Source organism: Eulemur rufifrons, chromosome 19 (genome assembly GCF_041146395.1).
Source record: "Eulemur rufifrons isolate Redbay chromosome 19, OSU_ERuf_1, whole genome shotgun sequence".
In the NCBI taxonomy this organism is placed as follows: Eukaryota; Metazoa; Chordata; class Mammalia; order Primates; family Lemuridae; genus Eulemur; species Eulemur rufifrons.
Window position 1 is genome coordinate 45,827,636 of NC_091001.1, and position 9,363 is coordinate 45,836,998.

A 9,363-nucleotide genomic window follows, 5' to 3' on the forward strand; every position below is an offset into this window, starting at 1 on the left:
AGCAACCAGGGATTTGGTTATTTTATGTTCTCATCCCTTAAAATAACCTTGGTACCCAAAGGCAGCCTTGTGAGCAAAACCCCCTCCCCGCTCCCTGGGGACAGCAGGCTGCCAGGACCTCTGGTCGGTGCCCCCACCTGCTACAGCCCTAGTGCCTTAGCTCCGTGCCTGCCGCAGCCCTGCTGTCCTGGGACATGGAGTGGACATCAGAGCTTCTTGGAGGTTGCCCGTGTGTTCCCCAGTCGTCCTCTCATGACATTCTGCCCCCTAAACTCTGGACAAGCATGCACCAACAGTCCTTAGTTTCGTGCTGCGCACCAGCCTCTTGGTGAAGGCGGTTTTCCTCATCACCTTCCTGATGGCGTTTGGTCAGTCGCCTGTCAGGGTTCGTGTGGGTCAGGCCCCAATATGGCAAACTGCTGCTCTAGGTCTGCTCTCTGCATGTTTTAGAAACAAAGTGGCAAGTCTGCCCTGAACCTGTAAGCATCAAATAAGCATGAGAGAGAAAAAAAACATATCTTGCTTTACTTAAAATAGGTTGGGTGTGGTGGGTCTTTGAAAGTATGATGATTCTCAATTATCTTTGTTTTAACCCGAATTCTAAATGCAGCTTTGCAAATTTCCCTCGACTTTTTTTTTTTTTTAAACTTTGTAGAAAACCTTTCTGGGGGTCAGGAGAAAGTAGAATTCCACTCTCCATTCCCTACCCCCTTCAGGTGGCCCTACCCCAGACACAGGTAGCTTGCCCCCTTTCTGTCCTCCTTGTGCTCCAAGCACCTTCTGCAGGAGTGGATGGGCAGGTTTTGTTCCAGGAAGAGTTCTTTGCCTGCCTGTACCTGCAGGCATCAGGAGAGTATAGGTCCTGCCTAAATGGAAGAGTCTTCTAAAATGGGAGAGAAGTGGTTTCAGAGTTCTATGCAGTGTCTTGTGAGTCTCAACAAACGTGTACTGTGCCATGTGGCTTCCATGCACTGGATGGACTAATACTTTGGAGGCTTTTCAGGAGACCACCTTACTAGCAATGGGAAGGACAAGATGTCATTTGTGTTTGATGTGAACTGAGTAAACAGGCCCTTCTTATTAGTGTCCTGCAAATCACAGCAGATCTGTTGAAAACTGCACTCCATCCCACAACATGGTGTATTCTTTCTCCGTGCATATGTGTGCACCATTATTCGTTTCTTCTTGGCGCTAGAAAACATTTCTGCAGTCAGGTGAGACTTTTACAAAAGAGAAGAAAAAGCAACACCTCCTTGAACACAATGAGATGTGACAGCGTACAGTGAGGAAAGGGGTAATGATAGAAATTATTTAATAGGTGCAGCAGTGGGTGATAGGATGTGAGGGTGTTACCTTAGGGTTAAGTGGAGAAGAGCCCAACTGGGTTGGCTCTCATGGGAACTTGGAAGTACAAAATAAAAGTCCTGGTGGTTGCCCAGAATACAGATTTTTAAAAGTTTGCATCTAGAGCAAAATAAAACAGTCATTGGTAATTGTGAATCCTGGAGGCTCAACATAGCTGATGGGTTAGTGTTTTGAAACTTCTGAGAAGGGAATGAAACCTGATCAGATCATGGGAAGATACGCACCCATTTAGAAAGTATGGGGTACTGGGTCCTTGGCAAGGCTAAGTACGCTGGCAACGGGGAAAGCACGGAAGTCTTTGTGACGATGTCACGTGCTAACATAGATTTGTAATTATCTTTTGGACCCAAATTACAGGGACGTCCAAAAGTTTTCTAGCCTTTATAGTGACAGAGCTAAGAATTCAGATGTTAGGAAGACTATGAATCTTGATGGATTTTCTAAGAAACCTGAATCAATAGCATATATATAAGGCCGGGCGCGGTGGCTCACGCCTGTAATCCTAGCACTCTGGGAGGCCGAGGCGGGTGGATTGCTCAAGGTCAGGAGTTCGAGACCAGCCTGAGCGAGACCCCGTCTCTACTAAAAATAGAACGACATTATATGGACAACTAAAAATCTATATAGAAAAAATTAGCCGGGCATAGTGGCGCATGCCTGTAGTCCCAGCTACTCGGGAGGCTGAGGCAGTAGGATCGCTTAAGCCGAGGAGTCTGAGGTTGCTGTGAGCTAAGCTGACGCCACGGCACTCACTCTAGCCTGGGCAACAAAGTGAGACTCTGTCTCAACAAAAAAAAAAAAAAAAAAAAAAAAAAAAAAAAATAGCATATATATGAGGGAAGTAAGACTTTAGAAAAAACAAAAAGTTACACTTCATTCCTCATGTGACTTCAAATAAGTATCTATTTTATACACTTATTTTTTAAAATATTTTTGTTTATTTTTAAATTTTATTTTTTATTTCTTTTTCTTTGCTTTGCTCGCTCTTTCTTTCTTTCTTTCTTTCTTTTTTTTTTTTTTTTAGAGATGGGGTCTTGCTTTGTTGCCCAGGCTGAAGTGTAGTGACTATTCACAGTCAAGATCATAATTCACTGCAGCCTTGAATCCTTGGCTCAAGTGATCCTCCAACCTCAGCCTCCCCAGTAGCTGGGACTATAGGCAAGAGCAACTGCACCCAGCTTTACACATTTATTTCTGATTCGGTGGGATGGTTGGCTCAGAACTCTTCTATACCCTTCCATGGTGTCCTTGGCACAGATGGTCATGCCTGGCTCCCTGTCAGGCTTCACACTTTCAGTCCGTGTAAGTGCTGCCAGCTGCTGGGGAAGGAGGCATTATTTATTTGGAAATGTTAATTCCAATCTCGGCTCTGTCATCCGACTACACAGTAGCAGATGAGCCCGTTAACCTCTCTGTGCCTTAGTTTCTTAGCTCATGGAAGAGATCATTGCCTGACCCGGGGACTACCTCAAGGGCTTTTAGTGAGGATAAATGAGAGTGAGTGCTCCTGTATTAGTTCTAGGAAGAAGACAAAAATGAAAGAAAAAAAAGAGGGAGAAGACTCAAGAGCCTTTAATACCAAGGTTCTCAATACTGACTACATGCTGGAATCACTTGTGAAGCTTTTAAAAAATGGTGGTGCCCACACTTCTCCCCTCTCCCCACCACTGGCCAGTTAAACCAGAACCTCAGACAGCAATATGTCTTAAGATCTTGAACTACAGCTTGAGAAAAAAGGAAAAACACATTATTACCTTGGAAGAATTGCATACGGCTTATAAAAAGCCTTTTAAGGCTTTTAAAAATCCTTTTTGGAAACACAGTCATTTCTTTAAGAATCACCAGATGTTGACATATATATTCGTGGAACAAGCAAGTATGGTCTAAGCAGGTTCTGTATTTGCTTCTCATCCTGGCATTTGGCAACTCAAACATGCTTTCATTTATATAAACAGTTTATGAAGGTTTGACAGTAAATGTAAACAGACATGAAATTATAAATCTGCTAAATATGTATTTATTAATCAATTATTGAGAAAAAAGCCCTTTCTCTCACATATAATTCCTATGGTAATTATAAACCCATTTTACCAAGAACATTTAAGTGCCTCAGTGTTGTATGATTTAGTGGAGCAGGTGCTGGCGTACTTACCAGCTGACACCATGTTTCACTAGCTCTTCAGGATGGTTACTATTATATACGTACATGGAACATCTGGGAGTGCTGGAAATGTACTGGGATCAACAGAACCAGCAGGTGGCAGTGAAGTTACAAAGCATGTTTCATTAACAGTTGAGGTTGTGTCAAGCTGGGGCAATCCAGACCTGTTGTGGGTGTGGTGAGGGGCTCTACTAGCAAAAACAGGGGGCCAGAGTGGGTTCCGTGTAGCATGTGGGTGCTATAGAAAAAATTCAGTGATATACATGTCTCTGATCCTGAATACAGAATCTGTACTGAAGAGGAAATGACTTCTGAAATAAGGCAATTTTATGAATGTTTATGCCTGGAGCATTAAAGTAAAGTAATGATATTTCAAGTGTTTTTGTCCCCTTTGGTTCTATCATCTTGTTGTGGGTGTTGACTGTCCTGGAATATCACTGGCTGTTTAAATCCATGATCTCATTACCCAGGGGTAGGGAGATAGTAAATCTGCTAGCTTTGCAAGCTATATAGGGTCTCTGTTGCATATTCTTTGTTTTTGCCCCCAACTCTTTAAAAGTGCAAAAACTCTTCTAAGCTCATAGGCCACACAATGGTAGGCCAGCTGTGGCCATAGTTTGCTGACCCCAGGACATTAGCCAATACATAAACCAACAGATTGTTCTTCAAAACTGACGAGCTGCTCTAGCCTGAAGCATTGAGACAATTTCAGCTGCCAGAATCCTGCCCATTGTTTCTCACATCTTGTGTATCATCTGCATTATGATGGATATTGTGAAGTATGACCCGTGGTGAAGGAGAGTTATGTGTCTTCAAACATGGGGCAGAGGTAGAGGGGCTTCTGAAATGAGGCTACTTCCATAATTAGCCAGATGGCCAAGAAATTCTTACTATGTATTTCACTAAGGCCAGGTCTACAAATACCTATAAACCTTACAAAGCTTAGGCCCTTACAGATAGAAAGGGCTTGATTTATGCAAACTGTCATCAACTTGTAACTTCTTGTGCAGTAAGGCTGAAGGCTTTGGGCTTCTTTCCCATCTATGGCTGGCCTGCCTTCCATGGCTGTTTCCACTCCATAAATATATTTCTGGCACAGAAGAAGTTCCTTCCATGACAGAAACCCTGGCGTGGGCATCCCATGCCAAACAAGTTTCAGATGCAACGTGACACACTCCCGCTAGATTCAGAAGAGACTGCATGGGCAGAGTGCAGGGAATAAGCAGACATGGACCAAGGCAGCTCCTTAGGAACCTGGGTGTGCAGCTATAAAGCTTTTGGAAGACTTCTTGTAGAGGCTGGTCCCATTTGCTGTCAGCAGCTGTCCCTTCTCCTTAAAGAATCTAAAATTCTCCCATGGCCCCAGAGGTTTTCCCCAAAGTATCCCTGTCTTAGTTCGTTTTGTGCTGCTATACCAGAATACCATAGATTGGGTAATTTATAAAGAAAATAAAACTTATTTGGCTCACAGTTCTTTTTTTTTTTTTTTTTTTTGAGACAGAGTCTCACTCTGTTGCCCAGGCTAGAGTGAGTGCCGTGGCGTCAGCCTAGCTCACAGCAACCTCAAACTCCTGAGCTCAAGGGATCCTCCTGTCTCAGCCTCCCGAGTAGCTGGGACTACAGGCATGCACCACCATGCCCGGCTAATTTTTTCTATATATATTTTTAGCTGTCCATATAATTTCTTTCTATTTTTAGTAGAGATGGGGTCTCGCTCTTGCTCAGGCTGGTCTCGAACTCCTGAGCTCAAACGATCCGCCCACCTCGGCCTCCCAGAGTGCTAGGATTACAGGCGTGAGCCACCACGCCCGGCCTGGCTCACAGTTCTGAAGGATGGTTAAATCCTAGATTGAGGGGCTACATCTGGTGAGGGCCTTCTCGCTGCATCATCCCATGGCAGGGAGACACATGGTAAGAGAGGAAAGGGGCTGAACTCATCCTTTTATCAGGAAACTACTTCTGAGATAACCAACCCACTCCTGCAACAACAATAACATCATTAATCCATTCATGAGGGCAGAGCCCTCATGATTTAATCACCTCTTAAAAGTCCCACCTCTCCATTCGGTTGCACTGGGGACTAAGTTTCCAACACATTTACTTTGGGGGACACATTCAGACCATAGCAATCCCTAAAGGCAAAGGAAAATGAGCCCCTGTCCCATGCAACACTTCATGGCACAACTTGAAGAAAAATTCCTTTTAAAAATTCACATGAGAGGACATCAGTGGGAATAGCAGAGTAAGAACCTCTGAAAATCCTCTCTTCTGTAAAAGCAACGAGAACACTTGCAAAACTGTCTGGAAATTAACTGGATCTCTGCTAATACTCTGATACCAAAATTGGACAAAGACAAGAAAAACAACAGACCAATATCTCTTAGAAATATACATGAGAAAAATCAAAATACTGGCAAACCAAATCCAATAACACATAAAAAGGATGATACACTATGACCAAATAGGATTTATCCGAAGAATACAGTTTGTTCCATTTACAAAATTCAATCAATGTAATATATCATTTTAATAGAAAAGAGGATAAAAACTACATAATCATATCAATATACAAAGAAAAAGCATTTGACAATACACAATACTTTTTTTTTTAATAAAATTTTTAACAGATAATTTCTTTCTATTTTTAGTAGAGACGGGGTCTCGCTCTTGCTCAGGCTGGTCTCGAACACCTGAGCTCAAACAATCCACCCACCTCGGCCTCCCAGAGTGCTAGGATTACAGGCGTGAGCCACCTTGCCCAGCCCACAATATTTTCTTGATAAAAACACTCAACAAACTAAGAATAAACTAGGAATACAATACTTCCTCAACTTGATAAAGGACATCTTTGAAAAAAGCCACAGCCTACATCATATTTAATAGTGAAAGACTAAAGCTTTCTCCATCATATCAGGCACAAAACAAGGATATACATTCTTGCCACTCCAACATTGTACTAAATGTTCTAGACAGAGCAATTATATTAAAGGAATGAAGGAAGAAAGGGAGGGTGGGCAACTAGATTGGAAAGGAAGAAGTATAACTATCTCTCTTTGCAGATTATGAGATCCTATATATAGAAAATCCTAAGGAATCCACAAAATCTATTCAATCTAATAAATGAATTCAGCAAGGTTGCCAGATACAAGATCAATATGCAAAACTCAACTGTATTTCTATATACTATGAACAATTTGAAATGAAATTAAGAAAATAATTCCATTTATGTCAGCACCAAAAAGAATTAAATACTTAGGAATAAATAACAAGCATTCATTTGTACACCAAAAACTGCAAAACATCTTTGAAAGAAATCAACTAAATAAATGGTAAGTCACCTTGTGTTCATGGTTTGAAAGACAACTATTGTTAAGATAAAAATAGACCCCAAATTGATCTACAGATTGAACACAATCCCTATCAAACATCTCAGCTGCCTTTTTTGACAAGCTGACTTTAAAATTCATATGGAAAAAATAAAGGACCAGGAATAGCCAAAGCAATGTGGAGAAAGAAGAACAAAGTTGGAGGAAGTATACTTCCTGATTTCAAAATTTATTATAAACCTATATTAATCAGGACTGGGTGGTATTTTCATAAGGATAGACATACAGATCAAAGGAATAGATTTGAGAATCCAAAAATAAACCCTTGCATCTATGGTCAGTTGATTTTTGACAAGGGGGCTAAGACAATTCAGTGGAAGAAAGAGTAGTCTTTTCAACAAATGGTGTTAGGACAACTGGATATCCACAAGCAAAGAAATGAAGTATGCGTTTTTTGCACCATATACAAAAATTTATTCAAAGTGGGTTAAAGACTTAAGTATAAGGATTGAAACTACAGAACTACTAGTAGAAAAAATAGGTGTAAATACTCATGACTTTGGATTAGGCAATGCTTTCTTAGTTGTGATATCAAAAAGCACAGACAGCAAAAGAAAAAACTGTGTTTCATCAAAATTAAAAACTTGTTTGCTTCAAAGGACATTATAAAGAAAGCAAAAAGACAATGCACAGAATGGAGAAAATATTTGAAAATCATATATCTGACAAAGACTAGTATAACCTATATAAAGAATTATAACAATTTGACAATAAAAAGACAATCCAATTTTAAAATGGGCAATGTAAACAGTCATTTCTCCAAAGAAAATATACAAGTGATCGATAAACACATGAAAAGATGCTTAGCATCACTAGTCATTAGGGAAATGCACATCAAAACCACAATTAGATACTACTGCATATATACTAGGATGGCCATAATAAAAACCAGACAATAACAAGTACTGGTAAGGATACAGAGAATTTGGAATCTTTGTATATTGCTAGTAATATGTATTGGATGTAAAATTGTACAGCTCCTTTGGAAAACACTTTCACAGTACCTCAAAAAGTTAAACATATGACCCAGAAATGTCCATTCCTAGCTATAATACCTAAGAGAATTGGAAACATGTCCATACAAAAACCTGTGCTTGGGTATTCATAGAAGCATTATTCATAGTAACCAAAAGTGGAAACAACACAATTGTCCATCAACTAGTGAAAGGATAAACACAGTGTGATATGTCCGTACAATAGATTATTATTCAGCCATGAAGGGAATGAAGTACTGATACAAGCTACAACATGGATGAACCTTGAAAACAGTGGAGAGACCATGAGGATGGTCAGTCCTCTTAAGATGTATGGTCTAAAGGGGAGCAGAAAAATAGTATCGTGGCTGAAAAAGGGACAATGGATCAGTGAGTCGTTTTTTGTTTTAAGAGCTTTTCCAGCAGGTTTGTATGCTGATGGAAATTATTGCATCTGCAATAATGTCTTTATTCTCCTGCCTTCTACGAGTCCTTGACTAGGGGAGAGGGAATGAAGGAAGAGTATTTCTTAGAAGAGGCAGAGATGTAAAGGGAGAGAAGGCAGCTGCACACACCTTGGTAGATTTTGGCGATGTCAAGATAAAACAGACACAGAAGATCACTTTTGAAAAAAAGCAATATAGAAATGAAAATTAGCAGCTGAACTGGGAAAAGATGAAGTTGACAATAAGCAGGGATTTCAAAGGGGCAGGAGGACACTTTAGGGATTGGTGGATTAATTCATCGTCTTACTTGTGGTGATAGCTTCACGGGTCAAAACTTAATGCATACACTTAAAATGTGTGTAGTTTATTGTATGCCAATTATATCGCAATACAGCTGTTACACACGAAGTTGAAAGACAACAGCAGGCATTCTCTGATTAATCAGTATTCTGGGGAGTTAACTGATTGATAGAGATTCAGAGGATCTTAAGGTTGTAAGTCCACTTAGACGCCTCCCTCCCCCTCCCTTTCCACCCGAGACCACCTTCCCCGCCATCCCTCCCCGGCTCAGGACTCCAGTCCAGAAGACTGGGGGGAGAAGGTTAGCGTGGGCCGACCACCGCTTGACTGGCCCAGTGATGGGCCTTCACGCGTTAAGAGTTGGGTAGAGAGAACAATCAGCCTGGGGCCCAACAACATCTGCTTTCTCGATGCCACGACTCCGGCAGGGTGCGTCCCCAGGGTCGGCATCAGCATCGGATCGGAAAGCCGTCAAGGGGACTAGAGGGGAATCGGTGAAGAACGTTCCCGTCCAATCCCAGTTGAGCGAACGAGAGCCCAAGCAGTCACTCGCCGAGCTGGGCGTGGAGCCAGTTTCCACCTTCGCAGTCATTCGCGGAGGAGGGACCTGGGTGGGGTGGAAGAGAGACGGCGGGCTCGTAACGCTCTGCCTCGGTGTGGTTTTAACCGGCCCATTCACTCTACGGTTTTGGTTCCAAGTCGACCCTATAAAACCGAAGGGCCAGGGGCGG